The sequence below is a fragment of the Crocodylus porosus genome, unplaced genomic scaffold (assembly GCF_001723895.1).
Source record: "Crocodylus porosus isolate Cpor-Errol unplaced genomic scaffold, CroPor_comp1, whole genome shotgun sequence".
NCBI classification, from domain to species: Eukaryota; Metazoa; Chordata; order Crocodylia; family Crocodylidae; genus Crocodylus; species Crocodylus porosus.
Window position 1 is genome coordinate 8,380,386 of NW_017728948.1, and position 17,790 is coordinate 8,398,175.

The window sequence follows — 17,790 nt, forward strand, 5'->3', positions numbered from 1 at the left end:
TCCCCCCTGACTAGTTTGTAACAGGCCAATAGATCCCCCCTTAGCCTTCTCTTGTGGAGGCTGAACAGGTTCAGGTCCCATAGCCTCTCCTCATAGGGCCTGCCCTGCTGCCCCAATCATGTGAGTGGCCCTCCTCCGGACCCTCTCCATGTTGTCCACATCCCTCCTGAAGTGCGGCGCCCAGAACTGGACGCAGTATTCCAGTTGAGGCCTGACCAGTGCCGCATAGAGGGGGAGGATCACCTCCTTGGACCTGCCTGAGATGCATCTGTGTATGCATGACAAGGTGCGGTTGGCCTTCCTGACTGCATCCCCACACTGCTGGCCCATGTTCATCTTGGAGTCAGTGATGACCCCAAGATCCTTTTCTGCCTCTGCACTGACAAGAAGGGAGTACCCCAGCCTGTAAGTATTGTGCCGGTTGTTCCTCCCCAGGTGCATCACTTTGCACTTGTCACTGTTGAATCCCATCCTGTTCTCATCCGCCCACCCCTGTAACCTGTCTAGGTCCAATTGTAGCCTACTTCTCCCTTCTAGCATGCCCACATCCCCCCACATCTTAGTGGCATCAGAAAATTTGAACAGGGTGCTTTTTACCCCCTCATCCAAATCACTGAAGAAGATGTTAAACAGTGGGGGCCCGAGGACCGAGCCCTGTGGAACCCCAATGCCCACATCCCTCTAGGTCAAAAATGACCTGTCCACCACCACTCTCTGGGTGTGGCCCTCCAGCCAGTTGGTGACCCAATTGACTGTGTGGGTGTCTACACCACAGCCCCCCAGTTTCTTAATGAGAACAGGGTGAGAGACAGTGTTGAAGGCCTTCTGAAAGTTCAGGAAGACTGTCCACTGCTACCCCTGCATCTAAGGATTTGGTGACCTGGTCGTAGAAGGCCACCAAGTTGGTCTGACAGGACCTGCCACTGATGAACCTGTGTTGGTTGCCCCTAAGCATGAAATCCCCTGCTGGCCCCTCGTGGATGTGTGCCAGCATAATTTTCTCGAACACTTTGCCTAGGATCGAAGTAAGACTAACTCGCCTATAATTTCCCGGGTCCTCCTTCTTACCCTTTTTGAAGATGGGAACCACGTTGGCCCTCTTCCAGTCCTCCGGCACCACTCCAGAGCACCACAAGTGCTCGTAAAGCCATGCCAAAGGTCCTGCAATGACCTCAGCCAATTCCTTTAGTACTCTAGGGTGGAGATCGGCTGGACCAGCTAACTTGAATACATCCAGTCCCTCCAGAAGCTCCCTAACTAGTTCCTCACTAACCCTTGGCCTAGGTGCACCTCCCCTGGGGCCTGAGGAGGGCCCAGCAGGGGGGTGGCTGTTCCAGTCCCTGCTTAGGAAGATAGAGGCAAAGAAATCGTTAAACATGTTGGCTTTGTCTTCTGGTGTGACGACCAAATTTCCCAACATGTCCTGCAGGGGCCCCACATTACCCGGAACCTTCTTTTTACCCCCTATATATTTGAAGAAGGACTTCTTTTTGTCCTTAATTCGGGAAGCAAGTCCTAGTTCCATCTCTGCCTTGGCCTTCCTGACTGCCCCCCTACATCCCCAAGCAACTGCAGTATAGTCATCCCTGGTGATGACCCCTCCTTTCCATTGGGTGTGCGCCTCCCTTTTAGCTAGGAGACATTCCCAGGTGCTTTTTGTGAGCCACGGAGGCTTATGTGCTCTCCTGCTCCCTTTGATCTGTGTTGGGATTACCTTCCTTTGGGCTTGGAGGATCATCTCCTTAAGGAGCGACCATTCTCCTTGGACACCTGGCTCCCCTCCCCTCCGGGACCTCAGTGCTTCCCTGACTATTCTACTTAGCTCATTGAAGTTTTCCCTCCTGAAATCTAGGGCTGTTGCCTTGCTGCATGCCTTTGCTACCTTGTGCTGGATGGTGAATTCCAGCAGGCAATGATCGCTGTCGCCCAGGTGGTCAAGCACCCACAGCCCCCTCACCAGGTCATCACCCGTGGCCAGCACTAGGTCCAACAAGGCATCCCCCCTGGTGGGGCTGTGCACCTCCTGGGTTAGATGGAGGTCCTGCACTCTGTCTAAGAACCTATGTGAGCGGTCAGACCTGGCTGACTGCTCTTCCCAGCAGATGTCCGGGAAATTCAGGCCCCCCATGACTACCACATCCTTAGACTTCACTACCTCCGTGAGCTGTCCTAAGAATTCCTGGTTGAGCTCTTCCCCTTGGTTGGGAGGTCTGTAGTAGACCCCCACTGTTAAGTCTCTTTCCCCTCAACTGCCCTGTAATCTAACCCAAAGCACTTACAGTGCCCTTCCGCTAATTCCTTATTAATTGATGAGGATGGGTATTCCTCCTTAATGTAGAGTGCCATGGCCCCACCTTTCCTTCCTATCCTGTCCCTCCTGTACAGCTTATAGCCCTTGACATTCACCGCCCAGTCATGCGTTGAGTCCCACCATGTTTTGGTGATCCCCACTCTGTCTGGGTTGGTGTCAGCCAGCAGGAGCGTGAGTTCCTCCTGCTTGTTTCCCATACTACAAGCATTTGTGTAGAGGCATTTGAGGCCTCCTGTGGATGTGTGTACTGGCCCCCTAATCACAGCATTGCCCTGGCCCCTGTTGCTTACCTGTATATACGTTTAGCTCATTGGTCTAAGCCAGGCTGTACTTGTGGGCATTGCTTGGTCTGGCAGTCTGATGATTCCTCCACCCTTATCTTCCCCTTCTCCTGATGAGCCTAGTTTAAAGCCCGCCAGAGGAGTTCTGCCAACCTAGAAGAAAAAGAAAGAAAGGGGGCACCTGGATTTGAACCAGGGACCTCTTGATCTGCAGTCAAATGCTCTACCACTGAGCTATACCCCCCTTTGATACCTGAATAACTATTAGCCAATAATATTCATTACAACGAGGGAACACATTAGCAATGTGGTTCTGCAACACCATGCTTTCAAATGTTGAAACGGTCACTGTGGTTCAACTCCCAAAAGGAAGAACTGCGCCACTTCCAGAAAGCTGTATATTGAACTGTAATTGCTCTCTGGGAAGACCTACCTGTAATTGTGCTATATCCCCCCATTCTGGGGCAGAAAAGACCAGAATATTTTCTACAAAATAAGCTGGCTTCTAAATGCCAACATATTTAATATAGTTACATTAGGCTGGATTTAAATTTTCCCTAGGTAAGAAGTAGGAGACATCCTGTCATTCTCCACAGCCCTGTGATTAGGGAAATGGCTTGAGATGTTTAAGGCTTTGGGTTACATGCCTGCTATACCTGATTCAGAGCAATCTGGGATGATAAGCTCTGACTTGCATAATTTGTGAACTCAAATCTATGTGCTCTACCTTCTGGACCTGTCCCAAACCACCAAGTCACATGCCTCCACCTTCTATCTTGCATAAAGCACTTGGCTCTGAGCAAAAAATGGACACGTCAGCCTGTTTGCCCTCCATATAAATGTTCAGTAGTTTGTTTCCCTGCCAATATGGAACGAAAATGAATTCTGAACCCTCAGAAAAGGCCACTGAAGGGAATTGTTAGAAACTTGAGTCTGGCTGTGAGCTCCTATATGATTTACTCTTGAATAACATCATTTACTCCATGAAGTTCCTTCAAATTGACACATATTAGCAAAATCAGGATCAAGTCTAAAGGCTCCAAGGTCCACCAGGTGGGAATAGCTCTCACAATGGCCCATGTCTTCCATCTGTCCACCAAAGCTGACTTGCAGATATATGACCAAGTCTAACATTGAACGAATAGTTTTACTGAATTTGGGATTTATCAAAATACTTTATTACGTTCCATTTCCATCAACTATATATGGACATTAACATTGCGCCAGCCAAAATGCATTACCCAGCAGTAACATACAAATTGGAACAAACAAGCGAGGCCTGTGGGAATCTGGGAGTTTGATTCTGCTTAGAAGATGAGAAACTATTTATGTGAATATACTGCTTGTGGTTTCCCAGATAAGAGTGGGACCTATTTTAGTGCAGTGGAAGCAATTCCATCCCAAGGCTCAAGCAACTGAGTGAAATATCATGGAGCGCTGTATCAAATACTGCAGCGAGGTCTGAGGAAATGGGAATAAAGGAAAAAACCCTTATCACAGTTTTTCAGCAAACTATTTTCTAATTCTCGTGCACTGTGAAGGCCAGACACCTGACTGAACATATTCCTAAAGAAATATTATGTTGCAGGTAATCAGTGACCATAAATGCTGAGCAGCTCACTAAAGAACGGTGAATTCAAAACTGTGTGAATAAGACTATGGCTGGCAGCTTTCTTGAGGAGGTTTAAGAGTCTTAAAAAGCACCAGCAAGAGATGTTGGTCTCACACACCCTGCCTCCCCCAGACACAATCAGCCAGAGAGCTAGATTCTGCCTGCCGTACTCACGTGCAGTGGGGCGTTACTGCACGGACAGTCACATTGAAATCCATGAACCTGTTTGCAAAGGAGGAACTATTGAAACAGAGTTGGCAGAGGGGAAAAAAAAAGGCTCTTGGCTATTATTGGATGTAATTTACTATAAAAAACAGCCAAGTGAAGTTTGTGTGGTGGGGTGCCTGAATTATGTCTAGGAATCACATTAACTGCATAAAGTATTTGCAGAACATAGGGCTGGAAAGGTTGCTTGAGTCATCAAATTCCATTTCCTCTTATCACAGGCGCCCAAGACATATAAATCCATTCAGCCATTTGTAAACTGCCACCCTAAAAGGGGTTCATTTTTTTTCCCTCTCTGCCTTCACTGGAAAGGTATAGTTGGAGTGCAGTTCATGTTCCCTGCTATGGATCCAGAGGCTTATGGTCAAGATTTGGGTTGTAGGCCACACCTAGTTGACCTGACTGTAGACGGGTACCTGATCATTTAGACTGGGGAGTGAAAGGTCGACAGGCATGTTGTGGAGTCAAAGGTAGACAAATGCGACAACTAGACACATTTGATATGGGAATGAGCGTACAGCCATTTTGCTGGTTCATTGAATGAACCTTTTTCAGGGAGATGGAAGGAGAGGGAGGAGGCACTTCCTGCAGGAAACTGGTTTCATGAAATCATGGCTTTAATAAATAAAAATTGAATTTGCAGCTAGAACTTATTTTTAGTTAACTTATATTTATTGGTTCTTGTGCCAACAGGTTGCTTCAGCTTAAATAGCTGTTCTCCATTTCTCCCTCCGTCTGATATAGATTAATAGATCCATAGATTGTAAGGCCAGAAGGGACCTCGGAAGATCATAGGGTCCAGCCCCCTGCACTAAGTAGGAAAGGTAACTGGGGGTCATGTTTATTCTTAGTAACTGCAAAACCAAGTGGGTTACTTTGATACCATTGCATTTATCATTCTCTAAATCTACTATTCAAGACAGAAAAATATTCAGGAAAATATATATATGCATAAGTTTAAAGTTAAACATATCCCTATGATCTTTCCAGAACCAACACACATCTTTCCTTCTGACTCTAATGGCAACCAAGTAAACTAATATCAGGTACATCATTTTGCTTTATTTAGCTCCAATATTGCTGGATTTAGGTTATATCCAGAAAACATTTAGGGGAGACAGGGAAAATGAACGTGAGAATGTTATAGCAATTAACACCCCCCCCCGCCAAAAAAAGGCACTTAAGAAAGTTGTATGCCAATTAGAACATTGTTATTGGTTTTCTGCTGTAATTATTTCAGATAGTTTGTTTCCAGATGTGTACTCCGGTACTAATCAGTCACTCGTTAATCTTGACAATACGTCTATGTTATATCCATGGATCTTAAGCAGATGAATAAACACACTAAATTACAATGTAAGGGAACTAGGACCTGAATGGTTCCTTAGGAAAAGGAATACAAATGAAATCTAGTGAAGAAGACTGCACACCTGGGCTCAAATGGGTATCTAGTTTTACATTCGCCAATAGGATTCAGGTAATATTGAGGAACCTAGGTCAAAAACTTGTGATCCTAAAAAAATGTCACTTATACCTCTTCATTTGGCATTAACAGTTCCTCAGCAACTATAAATCTGGTGCTGCAGATGCACACAATTGCCCTAGCTTGCGCAGCTTGGTGTCCATGTCCCATCCAGGTCTGCTCAGGATTCAGAAATTAGGTATCCCTAACTCAAAATCCACTGAGACAGGAGACCAGTAGGCCTCCTCTAAGCACACTGAACACTTACTGACAGGATCAGGCTTCCTTCAAAACTCACCGTTGGCCATTTGTTTGAAAACATAGCCATGATTCTTGATGGTTTTAGAAGGAAAAAGGGAGCCTGTCGAATTATTACAAAAAAAATATTTATCTGTACGTGTGGATGCTCAGGAGATGATTCTAGCTGCTAGACTCTGAATTAATCCAATGTGCAACACCGTGCCAGCCCTCGAAGCTCTGAAGAGGGGCAAGGTTTGAAATTCACCCCCATGCTATTGTTTTCCAATAGCTAGCTCTAGATGGCTCCCTGTTGAACAAGAGGGTTTTTTATGTGATAAGTCCAAGGGTCTTGTCTACTTTGCTGTAGTGGTGCGTCCCAGGAGAGTAAGGCGTTTAACCACACACTGCACTTACGTGTGCTGATGAGCTCCAAACCCAGAAGTTTGTCAGTGCAGAGGCTGCAGGCTTGTCTCTGGTGGTTGCTCTCAGCCATGCTGGACACTGAAGGCCCAAGAGCAGGATCAGAGGGACAAACCCAGGGAGTTTGCACTCATATTTCTGTTTCTGTGTCGGCAGGGTGCGGGTCACATGTGCTCAGGACTTTCAGTGCCAAGACCATTGGGAACCATGAAGTAGACCGGTCTTGGGGAGCCTCATTCTCCCAATACACTGTACAGACAGTCTAGGTCCTTTGATTTTATATTTTGCTCTAGGAGCCAAGCCTAAATGTTGGGGTCTGATGTAATCCTCCCTTGATTCCCAGTGGTTTTGTCTAAGGACGGGGGATCCTGTAACCTGAGGAATCCCCAGATCCAAGATACGTTGCAAAATCTTTGCTCCAGAACTAGGAGCTCTAGAAGCCTTGTCCTGTGATGAACTATGGGACAAACAGGAATACCCATTTCCCTGAGCATCTGTAGGGGCCACGTCACTTCAGTTTCACTGTATACTGGAAAAAAAAAAATCTCACAAACCAGGTCCCTTACTTTTTGGGCAGCTTGATGTTTGCCTGGACATGGGCCATCAGACATGGGGGCAGGGGTCAAGCAAGGTTCAGCGTTACTTGATTGGAGGACTATAACATCAAATTTGGAGTTGGAATAGGGTTGGAGGTGAGTCAGAGGCAAGCACAGGCCACAAACAAGCAAAGTCAGGAAACCAGGAGATCAAGGACTGAGTAGAGTCAAAAGAGAGTAGCTTAAAATGAGAAAGAAGCCTGTTGCCCAGATGTTTTCTATTCCTTTATTCCTCTCCCTGGTCTTAAATGGGGAAAGTGGTGAGTCATGTGGTAGGAGTCAACACCGTATTTGCCAAAGAGTGGGAGTCATCTAATGATGGAGACCTTAGGCATGTCCTGTCCAGCTTCTGGAAGGATCATCGAGGTTAGAGGTTGGGGTAGGTTGCTGTGGTGGTCAGACTGAGGTCCTCAGTTTGAGGCTGCAGCTGACACTCTGGATACACCTGAGCAGGTAATCATTGTCCATTGTGGAAGAGTGTGTTTCACAGACTGCCCTCATCCACAAAACACTTCTCTAGGCTCACGCCTGACTAGGTTTCTTCATACTAGGATTTTTCCATGTTATCCACTACATCAACACTTCCTGGAATCTATGAGTTCAGACTTACATTCAAATGAAAAGTAAGTTTTTAGCTTTCATGGTTGCAGAGAGAAAATCTTGAAAACCTGTCCCTTGCTGCAACCTCAGGGCCAAGACACATGTTGGGGCATGGGTAGGTGGGGCGCTCCTTGTGATTTTTGGATGCCGAAGGTTGGCAATAGTGCTGACTACTTAGACGTTCTTGAGGGTTCTTTGTCTGAGAGCTACAGGCTCAGATGCCTCACTTTTGATCATCCCAAGATCTGTTATGATGCAGTCTGTGATGTCCCAAACCCATAGAGAGTGCCAGATGGTGTGAGACAGCATCGTGATACGTGCTGGCAGGCATCACAATGCTATTGTTTCTCTTTTCCTTTCCAGCCTCTGAAAGGGAATGAAAGTGTCTGTGGCATGCTTTATTTTAGTCCCTCAGAGAGAACTATGGACTGCCTTTCATATTTTAGTGCTGGCCTTTTTTCATTCTGACTCAACCGAGAGAATATGTCCCTTCCTGCAAGTCTCCCATTTCAAGAAACCCAACAAATAGGTTGCAGAAGAACCAGTTTGTTCCTGGGTCCCCTATGGATCCTAATGCCAGAGAATGAGGCAAAACTCTTCAGGATGGTGGGTTTAAGCCTTGGATCCTTTCTTATAGATTGGCATTTCTGATGGTCTTCCTTAAGCCCAGAAACTTCTGCTGCATTAAGGTATACTAACAAGGTACTTGAATATACCTGTCATGTACGGTGTACAGGATCCTCTAGGGACTCCAAGTGGTTTGGGTACTCAAATCTATTGAGTCTCTGAATGTAATGTAAGAGAACGCTCTCCTTTGCGGTACATCCCTAAATTTGAATGCAAAATTAGCTGTGTCCTTACTCCCTCTGGTGGTGGTAGCATGATCGACTGTAAAAAAAAATACAGGCAACAATGCTGCAGTTTAACATAAGCATTTGGAAAGGTTTCCTTTATCTACAGCAGCTGTGACATGCAGCACTCTGAGCCTTTGGTGTGCTGGTGTTTTAGTCTTGTCTTTATTTTGTTGCATGCTCCCTGTTCAATAGGCATTCATGTGTTACAGGGTTACAAGCTATTCAGTGATGCTCTTTGTACAATTAGCTTCAAGTCAGAGGGGCATGACAGCACTGACAGTTAGAGAAAGAGCATTCAGGAAGGAGGCAAATGCAGCTAGAATGTATATCCAATAGGAGAAAATCAGAAGGGAGAAATTAGGCTGGGTTAAAAGCAGAATGTGTGCATTGTGCCAAATGTTTAGAACTAGAAAATCCTTCCGGGCTTAAACCTCCGCTGCCGCTGTTCGCTCTCATGTTGAGCAGTCGTATAGTTTCCCTGGAAGTTCAGCTTAAAAAATGGGCTTCTTCCTGCTCTCAGTGGGTGCATCTACACATACAATTAATCTGGCACAATAAACTCCGACACATTTTGCATCAGTGTTTATTGCTCTGAGGTGCCACATTTACATGTGCACCCAGGATCGCAGCATGTTGAGTCGGGTCGGAGTAACCCTGGCTGGCAGGGGTCCCAGGGCTCACCCTGCCAGCATGGGGCTGCTCTGACCTGACTCAATGTGCTGTGGAGGCACTGGCTAGGGCACAAGGGTGCTTCAGTGCAGCAGTAACCATTAGACCATCCCCCTGCACTGAAGCACCCTCGTGCCCCAGCCAGCCCCATCAGTGTCTACACATGTATTGCCTCACATGAAATGATGGTACTGTAGGACAGTACTTGTGTTTTAATAGTACTTGTAGAATGTCCTATGGCCTAAGAGGGCCACATGTGCAGCTGCTGAGACTTTACTGCAGTGATAATTAGGCAGCTCCATCTTGTGCCAATGCACCCAGTATTTTGGAGGAAATCTGTCTGATACTAATATGTAAATAAGAAGGGAAAACCTTCACATTTTCATCATTCTCAGTGACTGCCCCTTATTGTTTAATCAAGTCCCTTCCCATAATAAATAACCTTATAAACGTTCGTTCAAATCTTCAGCTGGTGCAACTCAACATAGCTGCACTTGAATCTATGCTCATTTAAACCAACTGAGGATCTGACTCAATAATTCATGGATTTTAGGGCCAGAAGAAACCAGTAGGATCATCTAGTCCACTTCCCAATTATAGCTGTCAATCTTTCATAAGGTTTATGATTTAAGCAAACCACCTGGAAACTGTCTGTGGAAAAGGAAGCAGTTTTAAATATTCAGAGGCAATTCCCTGGAGTGATGATTAGAAAAGGTTTTTATATACAATATTTATTTTACATTATAACTCTTGATACAATACCTTGGGGAAAATATATGTAAATGGGCTAATATTTTAAAACAATTAAACATAGCAAATTGTACTGCTTGGAAAGCAAGCAACACCTGTGGTAACTGTTTGTGTTTTTATCAGGATGGCATTATTTGCATATAATAAGTAAAAGTCTGCAAGTCCCTGGCATGACCAAGATAATCAAAAAAAGCCTTTAGAAACAGAACTACAATAAGGTGATTTGCAGAACAAATCAGTTTGCAGCTTTTTGAGACCAGGCAAAGGAAGGGAAAATAGTCTGAGGAAAAAAAAGAAAAAAAGAAAGAATGCTTATCTTTCTGGAATGAGAAGGGGGGGAAATGACATCTTTAATAAACTGATTAGCTCAAATACTCAAGAACAGAGCTGCTTTGACCCTATCCTCTGCAGCATGACTGTATCACTACAGTTAGCAAGGATAAGGAAGTGGTGCTCTGATTGAATTAAAGAAAATTACATCAGTATTATACTGGCAACCACTTAAGCAAAATGAATTTAGAATTTCCTAGTGCATTAAATTTCCTTTGACACACAGGATCAGACTTTTTTTCTGGAAAAGGAGCACAATAATGGCTTTAGCTGTAGTACTCTCTCTCTCTCTCTCTCTCTCTCTCTCTATATATATATATATATATAAGGGTTGTGTCAAGCTTCAGACATTGATTCTTTTCAGCAGAGATTTGGCCCGATTCGATGGCTGAATCTCCAAATCCCAATTGAATCAGGAAACCCTTTAATTTCTCCAAATTGATTCGGAGAGATTCAGAAAGATTTCACGAGTTGGACATAGACACAGATTTACATGTTTTTTCTAGATACCTCAAGGTACCAAGTGGCTCGTGAATGGTGAGATGGCGGGGCGGATAGAGTGTCCCGCAGAAGTGTGGGGGTGGGAGGGTCCACAGGTCACTCAGCACCAGACCCAGAAGTGGACCAGGAGCACATCTAGTCCACTTCCAGGTCTGCCAGGGAGTACATTGCCCCCCCCCATGCCCTCCCAGTTTGGCAACTGGTACCTCCTGGGGGGCACACGTGGTCCCCCCATTGGCTGACCGTTGAGCCGGAGGGGGCGTGGAGGAGCCCCCCTGAGCTTGGCAGTGAACCTGGAAGTGGACCAGAAATACTTCCGGTCCACTTGTGGGTTCACTACTGAGCATGCAGAGCCACCTCACACCTGCCCCACCCCGTGCTCCTGTGGGACACTCCATCTGCCCCAGCATTGCAGCATTCATGAGCCACACCTGGTACCTCGAGGTATGTAGAAAAAATATTTAAAGCTGCATCTATGGCCGAATCGATGATTCTGCGAATCAGCATCGAATCTTCAGATTGGGATTTGACTGAAGCAAATCGGGGACAATCGAATCAAATCAATAAATCAAATAACTACCCTTGATTCAGGCTGTATCTGAATATGAAAGACCCGTTTTGCACACCCCGAATATATATGTATACACACAGACACATACAAACACATAGTGGCTTTTTCTCCCAGCCATCTGATTAAACATACCACTCAAGAATCTGACTTTATTGGACCCTAGACCGAATATAATGGGATTTTGGAGTAATGTGTTTAAAAATGTTTTCCCCTATTAGTCAAAGGTGAAACCTGAACTCACTGGAATCCGTGGTTACAGCTCCTATAACGTCAATGGGGCAAGTATCCCACCCCATAACTACCTCTGCTGCCTTTCAAAGTTAATGCCAAGCCCATCATTGACTTTACTGGGGACAAAGCCAGGCTAGCATTGAGTGGTTTTCAGTCTCCCTGCCTCATTAAAAAATGGTGGTGATAGTGGAAGCAAAGTATTTAGTCCACACCACAGTCTGGTTTTGTAAGCTGTCTTATATTATGGCTCTTTTCAGACTCCATGACACTCGTTCTGCAAGCACTTGAGCCCTGAGCTAGGTATAAATTATTAAGCATATGTGTAATGTTAAATATGTGAATAGCCTCATTAATGTCAGTGTGGTTGCCATATTGAGGCCCATGTTAAGATGTTGCTAGCAGGCAGTACAATTACCCTATTATTATTATTCCTTTTGTTACCTGTGCCTGCTTGTTTCTCTCAGTTACCTGTTATATCTTATTTGTTAGAGTGTAAGCTCCTGTGGCTAAGCGCTGTCATTATGAATTTGTATCACATCTACCGCAGTGGAACCCAGATCTCCTCTTTCCCTATGCACCTTTCCTTTTCCAAACCAAAATCCCGCCCCCCCCGCCCCAAATTGTTGAAAAAACATAAAGTCTATGTTATAGCAAGCATATGATAGCATATACATATTACATACACATATACATATGTATTTTTATTTTTCAGGGGGAAATCTTTGGTAGAAAAGTTTCAATCACCCCTACTAAGTTCTTGCTTTTTCGGCTGTTTTTCTAACAAGCTAGAACATTTACAGTGTCATACGTTCACCTTTTTATTGTTTTATTTTCATATTTTCATAGGAATTGGATGTTCTGGTCATATACCAAGTCTTTGCTATGCGTAATATTATACAAACACCAAAAAACAACCCCAGTCTCTGCCTCCATAAGCCTTCTGCCTCAGAAAGTTTCTAATTTGAACCAATCAACTTCCCAAGGTGAAGGTGAGTTGACTTCGCATTGAAGCTGAAGGAAAGGTAAAGTCTATGTTTGGACTGGACCTTTCTCCTTGGGGCATGGGTGGATCCAAAATCTCAGTGACAAGCACGTGGCCACATCTCCTTTGGTGGCATGCCAACAAGTAAAGCTCAGTGAATGTGCCACCCTACCGAGGCCAGGGTGACCGCCCCTCTCCGTGATCCAAGAAGCCAGTGATGGCTCAGAGCTCACTGGTATGTCAGCAGAGCTCCTGCCGGGAGCTCTGCATGTGCTGCCGGCTCTATGAACTCACCAGGCGGACAGAGCAGGGCCTGATTGGAGTCCATGCTTTCAAGCAGCTCCAGAGCCTGCCCTTGATCTTACCCTCCCTCCTTCCCACCCTCCCCAAATTTATCTGCAAGGGAAAGAAGCACAGATGAGCGGTGGCAGTGTGCAGCCCCTGGGTTCTACCTCTGGAGTTAATAAAAGAAGGGGATGAGGATTGTTGCCGGCTTCTCAACCCCTCCTTTTCCCCTGCTGATTAATTTGAGAAAGGGGAGGGAAGTAGAGGAAGGGAAGAGAAAACAATATCAAGAACCAGAGCTACCTGAAAACTGGAACACCAGGCAGAGCACAGGCTGGGCTGCTGGTGGGTTCATACAGCTGACAGCAAATGCAGAGCTCACCAGCTCTGCTGACGGGCCGGTGTGCAGGGAGTGTTCACTGGCTTCTAAGGATCACAGTGTGGGGGTTGTAGTCATAACCCCTTGGGTTGTGAGACATGCACAAAGAGCTTTTTTCATTGCAAATGCATTGCACCATTAAAAGGAGTGTGGCCTCACTCCATTGCCCTTCAGTATATTCAGCTTTGCAGCCTGGGCCTTCACAGTTTTTACTGCTCTGCAAATCTGGGTAGTCTTTTCTAGGGGCAAGTCTCCCTCACACAATAGGCTTTCTTGTAATGCAGCATCTGCGATGCCACAGATAATCCTATCTCTAATCACAGATTCTGTCAAGTTCTCAAAAGCACGACAGAACAAAAGACGGGTGTTTGTACCCAAAAGCTTGCAAAGAACTTTTTTTTTTCAATTATTGAGCTTATCTAATAAAAGATATCACATTTACCCAAAGAACCTTGTCTGCCTATGTCCTTAGACCAACACAATTACAACCAACCCCCCCAAAAGCAAAGTTCTCTCTTAGTCTTTTTAGTTCAGAAACATACCGATCAATCCTTTGTTATGTTGTTGGTTTGCACATAAAAAGATTAGTGCCTTTCAGAAGCTTCATACTTTTTTGGCATGCAGCACTCCTCAGATTTGGACAGTATTATATTTAACCGTGTATCCCTGGGGCACTCCACTTGATATTGGCTGCCAACTAGGCAATGAGCCATTGATTACTACTTGCTGATCCCAATGCTTCAGCCAGTTTTCTTTCCACCACATAGTCCATTCATCCAGCCCATATTTCCTTCTTAAAGTGTAGAGGTGTTATAAACAGTCAGGGCTTCTCCCCCACAATAAGCAAGAAGGATGAGGATTTGACTTGGCTGTTTTTTAATTTTGCCCCTGTGGCTGCTAGGTACCTCTCAAACCTTTTTCTAAATGTCCTCCACTTCTCTGCTATAGTGCCCAACTTCAGAAGAGTAGGTGAAAGTTGAAAAACTTCTATGACTTACTATTCTTAGACTATAACTCTGCAGAAAGGTCACATATAATGGCCCTTATCCTTTCATGCAGCCATGTTACTGCACTTATTCTCAGGTTTCATAGAATCATAGCAAATGAGGGTTGGAAGGGACTTCAGGAGGTCATATCTAGTCCAACCCCCTGATCAAAGCAGGACCAACTAGATCGTCCCAGCCAAAGTTTTGTCCAGACACGTCTTGAAAGCCTCGAAGGATGGAGCTTCCACCACCTCTCTGGTATCCCTGGGGCACTCCACTTGATATTGGCTGCCAACTAGACAATGAGCCGTTGACTACTGCTTGCTGATCCCAATGCTCCAGCCAGTTCTTTCCACCACATAGTCCATTCATCCAGCCCATATTTCCTTAGCTTGCCTGCAAGAATGCTGTGGGAGACCGTATCAAAAGCCTTGATAAAATCGAAGTACAGCACATCTACCATTCTCCCCACATCCACAGAGCCAGTCATCTTGTTATACAAGGCAATCAGGTTGGTCAGGCATGACTTGCCTCTGGTGGATCCATGCTGACTGTTCCTAATCACCTTTTTCTCCTCCAAGTGCTTAGAAATGGATTTCTTGGGGATATGCTCCATGATTTTTCCGAGGACTGAGGTGAGGCTGGCTGGTCTGTAGTTCCTTGGTTCCTCTTTGTTCTCTTTCTTAAATATGGCCACTATGTTTGCCCTTTTCCAATCATCCAGGACCTCTCCTGATTGCCATGAGTTTTCAACTTCTTTCTCAGTTTGGACCTCAGGTTCTTTCTCATTCACCATTTCGGATACTATATGGTGACCTCTGGGTTCAATAAATACAGGCTTACACAAATGAGAAGAACTAAGCAATATGTTTCATTGTGGAGCAATAAGCAACCTCTGTACATCCATAATTTCTCTCTCTAATGAACTAACAGCTTCTACCTAACTGAGGGTCCATCCCCCAATTCTCAACCCCCTAAATTAGGGAATGGCTCTAAATTGTAAATTTTATCACTACAACTTTCTCTGTCTCAGGACTTGTATGAAATAAATCCTTCCCCTGTTACATAGATGTTTTTAGAGTCCCTTTATGCACCTGGCCTACTAATGTCATCTGTTCATTACCAAGCAAAAGTGGATATTGCAGCTATTCTACTGACGGGTCATACATTAAAGAAGGACTGTCCTCTCCATTTAGTTTTGGCTGCAATGGCCTGGGCAGTTGAAATGGAAATGCTTGAGTTACCCATATATCGATGTCCCCCTCTCAGTCTAGTTGGTTGATCCCAAAGCAAAGGCTGGAGCCAGTACATTTGGAGCCAGCTTGGCTGCAGGAGCTGCTGGTATGAAGATGATATTCAATCCAGAAGCCTTTTGGGGCTCTACTCCTACACTGGTTGCCAGCCAAGGCCGGAGAGCCCAGTTCCCCCTGCGATGACATTCACCTTTTGGTGGCATTTCCTCCACCAGGGATACCCCCTTTTAGGTTGTTCCTCTGCCTGAAGCCATTGGCACCATAGAGCTTGCTAGGGTATTTCCTGCCTCCCAGCTCTTGGCATTGACAGCTGCAGGTAGTACTGTCTAGTGTCATAACAGCAGCAGATCTGGCCTGGTTTGACCTGACGTGGCTGGTCTAATAAGAGTGAAACAAAGTAGCAAGCTTCCCTTTGGTCTTCTTCTTGTTTTAATTCAAGTCAAAAGTATGAAAAGTGGGTTTATTATCAAAGGGTAGGACAAGTGTAGCCATTGCAAGTGCACAAGGCTCCAATTAGGTCCACAACCAGCCTCTTTTATTTCATTTGAAAAGTATTTCTGTCTCACCCTCACCTAACCTGGATGAAATGTTGTGTGCAGTTGCATACAGCAGCCAGGTGAAGGCAAGTGGTAAAAACTACTTTCAGAAGTTTTCCTTTGAAAGTAGTGAGTTTGAACCTAAAGAGAAAACTCAGGCAAACCTAAAGAAGTCTCCTTATGCCATGGCATGTCAGGGAAAAAAATGCAGTATAATGGAAAACCGTACTTCCGAGAATTTGGTAAGTCACTAGCTAGATATTATAGGAATTAAAGTGACAATACATACCTAGCTGATATTAGAACAGTGGATAAGACTGCCCAGGGAAATTGTAGAATTTCCTTCACTGGGGGCTTTCAAGAGGCAGCTGAATAAGCATTTGTTAAGGATAGATTAGGCTAGCCTTTCTGTATCTATGCAGGGGTTTGGATTAGACGAACCTTGAGGTCCCTTCCAACCATACACTTCTATGGCTATAAACCTTGATATCAAAATTTTACCTTATTCTGAGAAAAGCAGTCAGAGGAAGGAGAACTGTGACAACAATCTCAGGGTCATGGCTTAGAGGTAACAGAGACTTTGCCCTTTTTACTGGTTGTCTATGCTTCAAAGTCTTCAAATCTGTCAGCATCTGGGTCTAAATAGTAAGAAGGATTTAAGGCAAAATAGTTTGAGACCATCTGAGAAGTAAAACTAGACTTGTTTTACCCTTTCTCTTTGGGAAAAAAAAATGTCTTGTGGCAGAACTTATTGTGAAAATAATTTTATTTGTAGAAAGAAGATTGGATTTTATGATTGGAACTGTATATGGGCAGCTGTTTAAAACAAAATAAAACAAAACAAAACAAAACACGTGTTTGTTTCATGAAAAAAGGCATAAAAAAATCTGTGAAGAAAAAAAATAGAAAAAACCCTCTTTTGTGGGAAATAAAATACACTTTCCAATCAGTTCTAAGTAGAGAGTCTCAAGGGGCAAATTCTGGGATATAGCATCTAAGCCCTGTTCAGTTGTTACTATAGCTTGAGAAGCAAGGCAAATTGTCAGACCCATTGCATAGCTAACTCTAACGCTAAATGCTGCAAAAATAATGAGTGTGGTTTAAAGACTGAAATCAAAACAGTAGGCAGCATTCAGAAGGAATGGGATGTTCACAGTAAACACTGCAACACTTAGCCAATTAACTTTTAAAGTTGACAAATGCAAAATGTTCCATGTTGGGCTGGAAAACAATAATAACAGGCAGAAAATAAAGAAAATTAAACTAGATTTTTTTTTTTTTTTTAAGAAAGCTGGAAGCTGTAATTGGGCTGTCTGATCAGAGTTCGCATCACTGGCCACAGCCGGCCAATTCTGTGAAATATGAGTGCATGTTTTGTTCATGGAATTGGTTGGAGACTTGGGGAGTTCTGGGGAGAAGCGCTCGAAAATCAGAAAGTGCTGATGTCTGCCCCTCCTTTGTAAAAGCAAGGGTTGCATTATCTAGTGAAGAGAACTTGAGAAAGCAATGAACAGTGAAGGAGGGGTTAGTAATCAGAGCAGCAAGAAATAAGGAGACTGGAGTCATCCAGCATTTTTGCAGATAATAGAAACTTCAAAATTTCAGTGGGTTAAAGGCTCTGGGCAAGCGAACGAAGGAATGTAATACATTCTGATATGATCTGGCCTCATTTCTAATTAGGCCCGGCCTGAAGACAGTTCCAATGTGTGTTGTATT

General features: G+C 44.5%; 1 non-coding gene across 1 annotated transcript; it reads right to left on the minus strand.

Annotated features, from left to right (window-relative positions):
* Nucleotides 1-2,764: 2,764 nt before the first annotated feature.
* Nucleotides 2,765-2,836, minus strand: TRNAC-GCA. The gene has a single exon. It is a non-coding gene; the product is annotated as a tRNA-Cys (tRNA).
* Nucleotides 2,837-17,790: the final 14,954 nt, after the last annotated feature.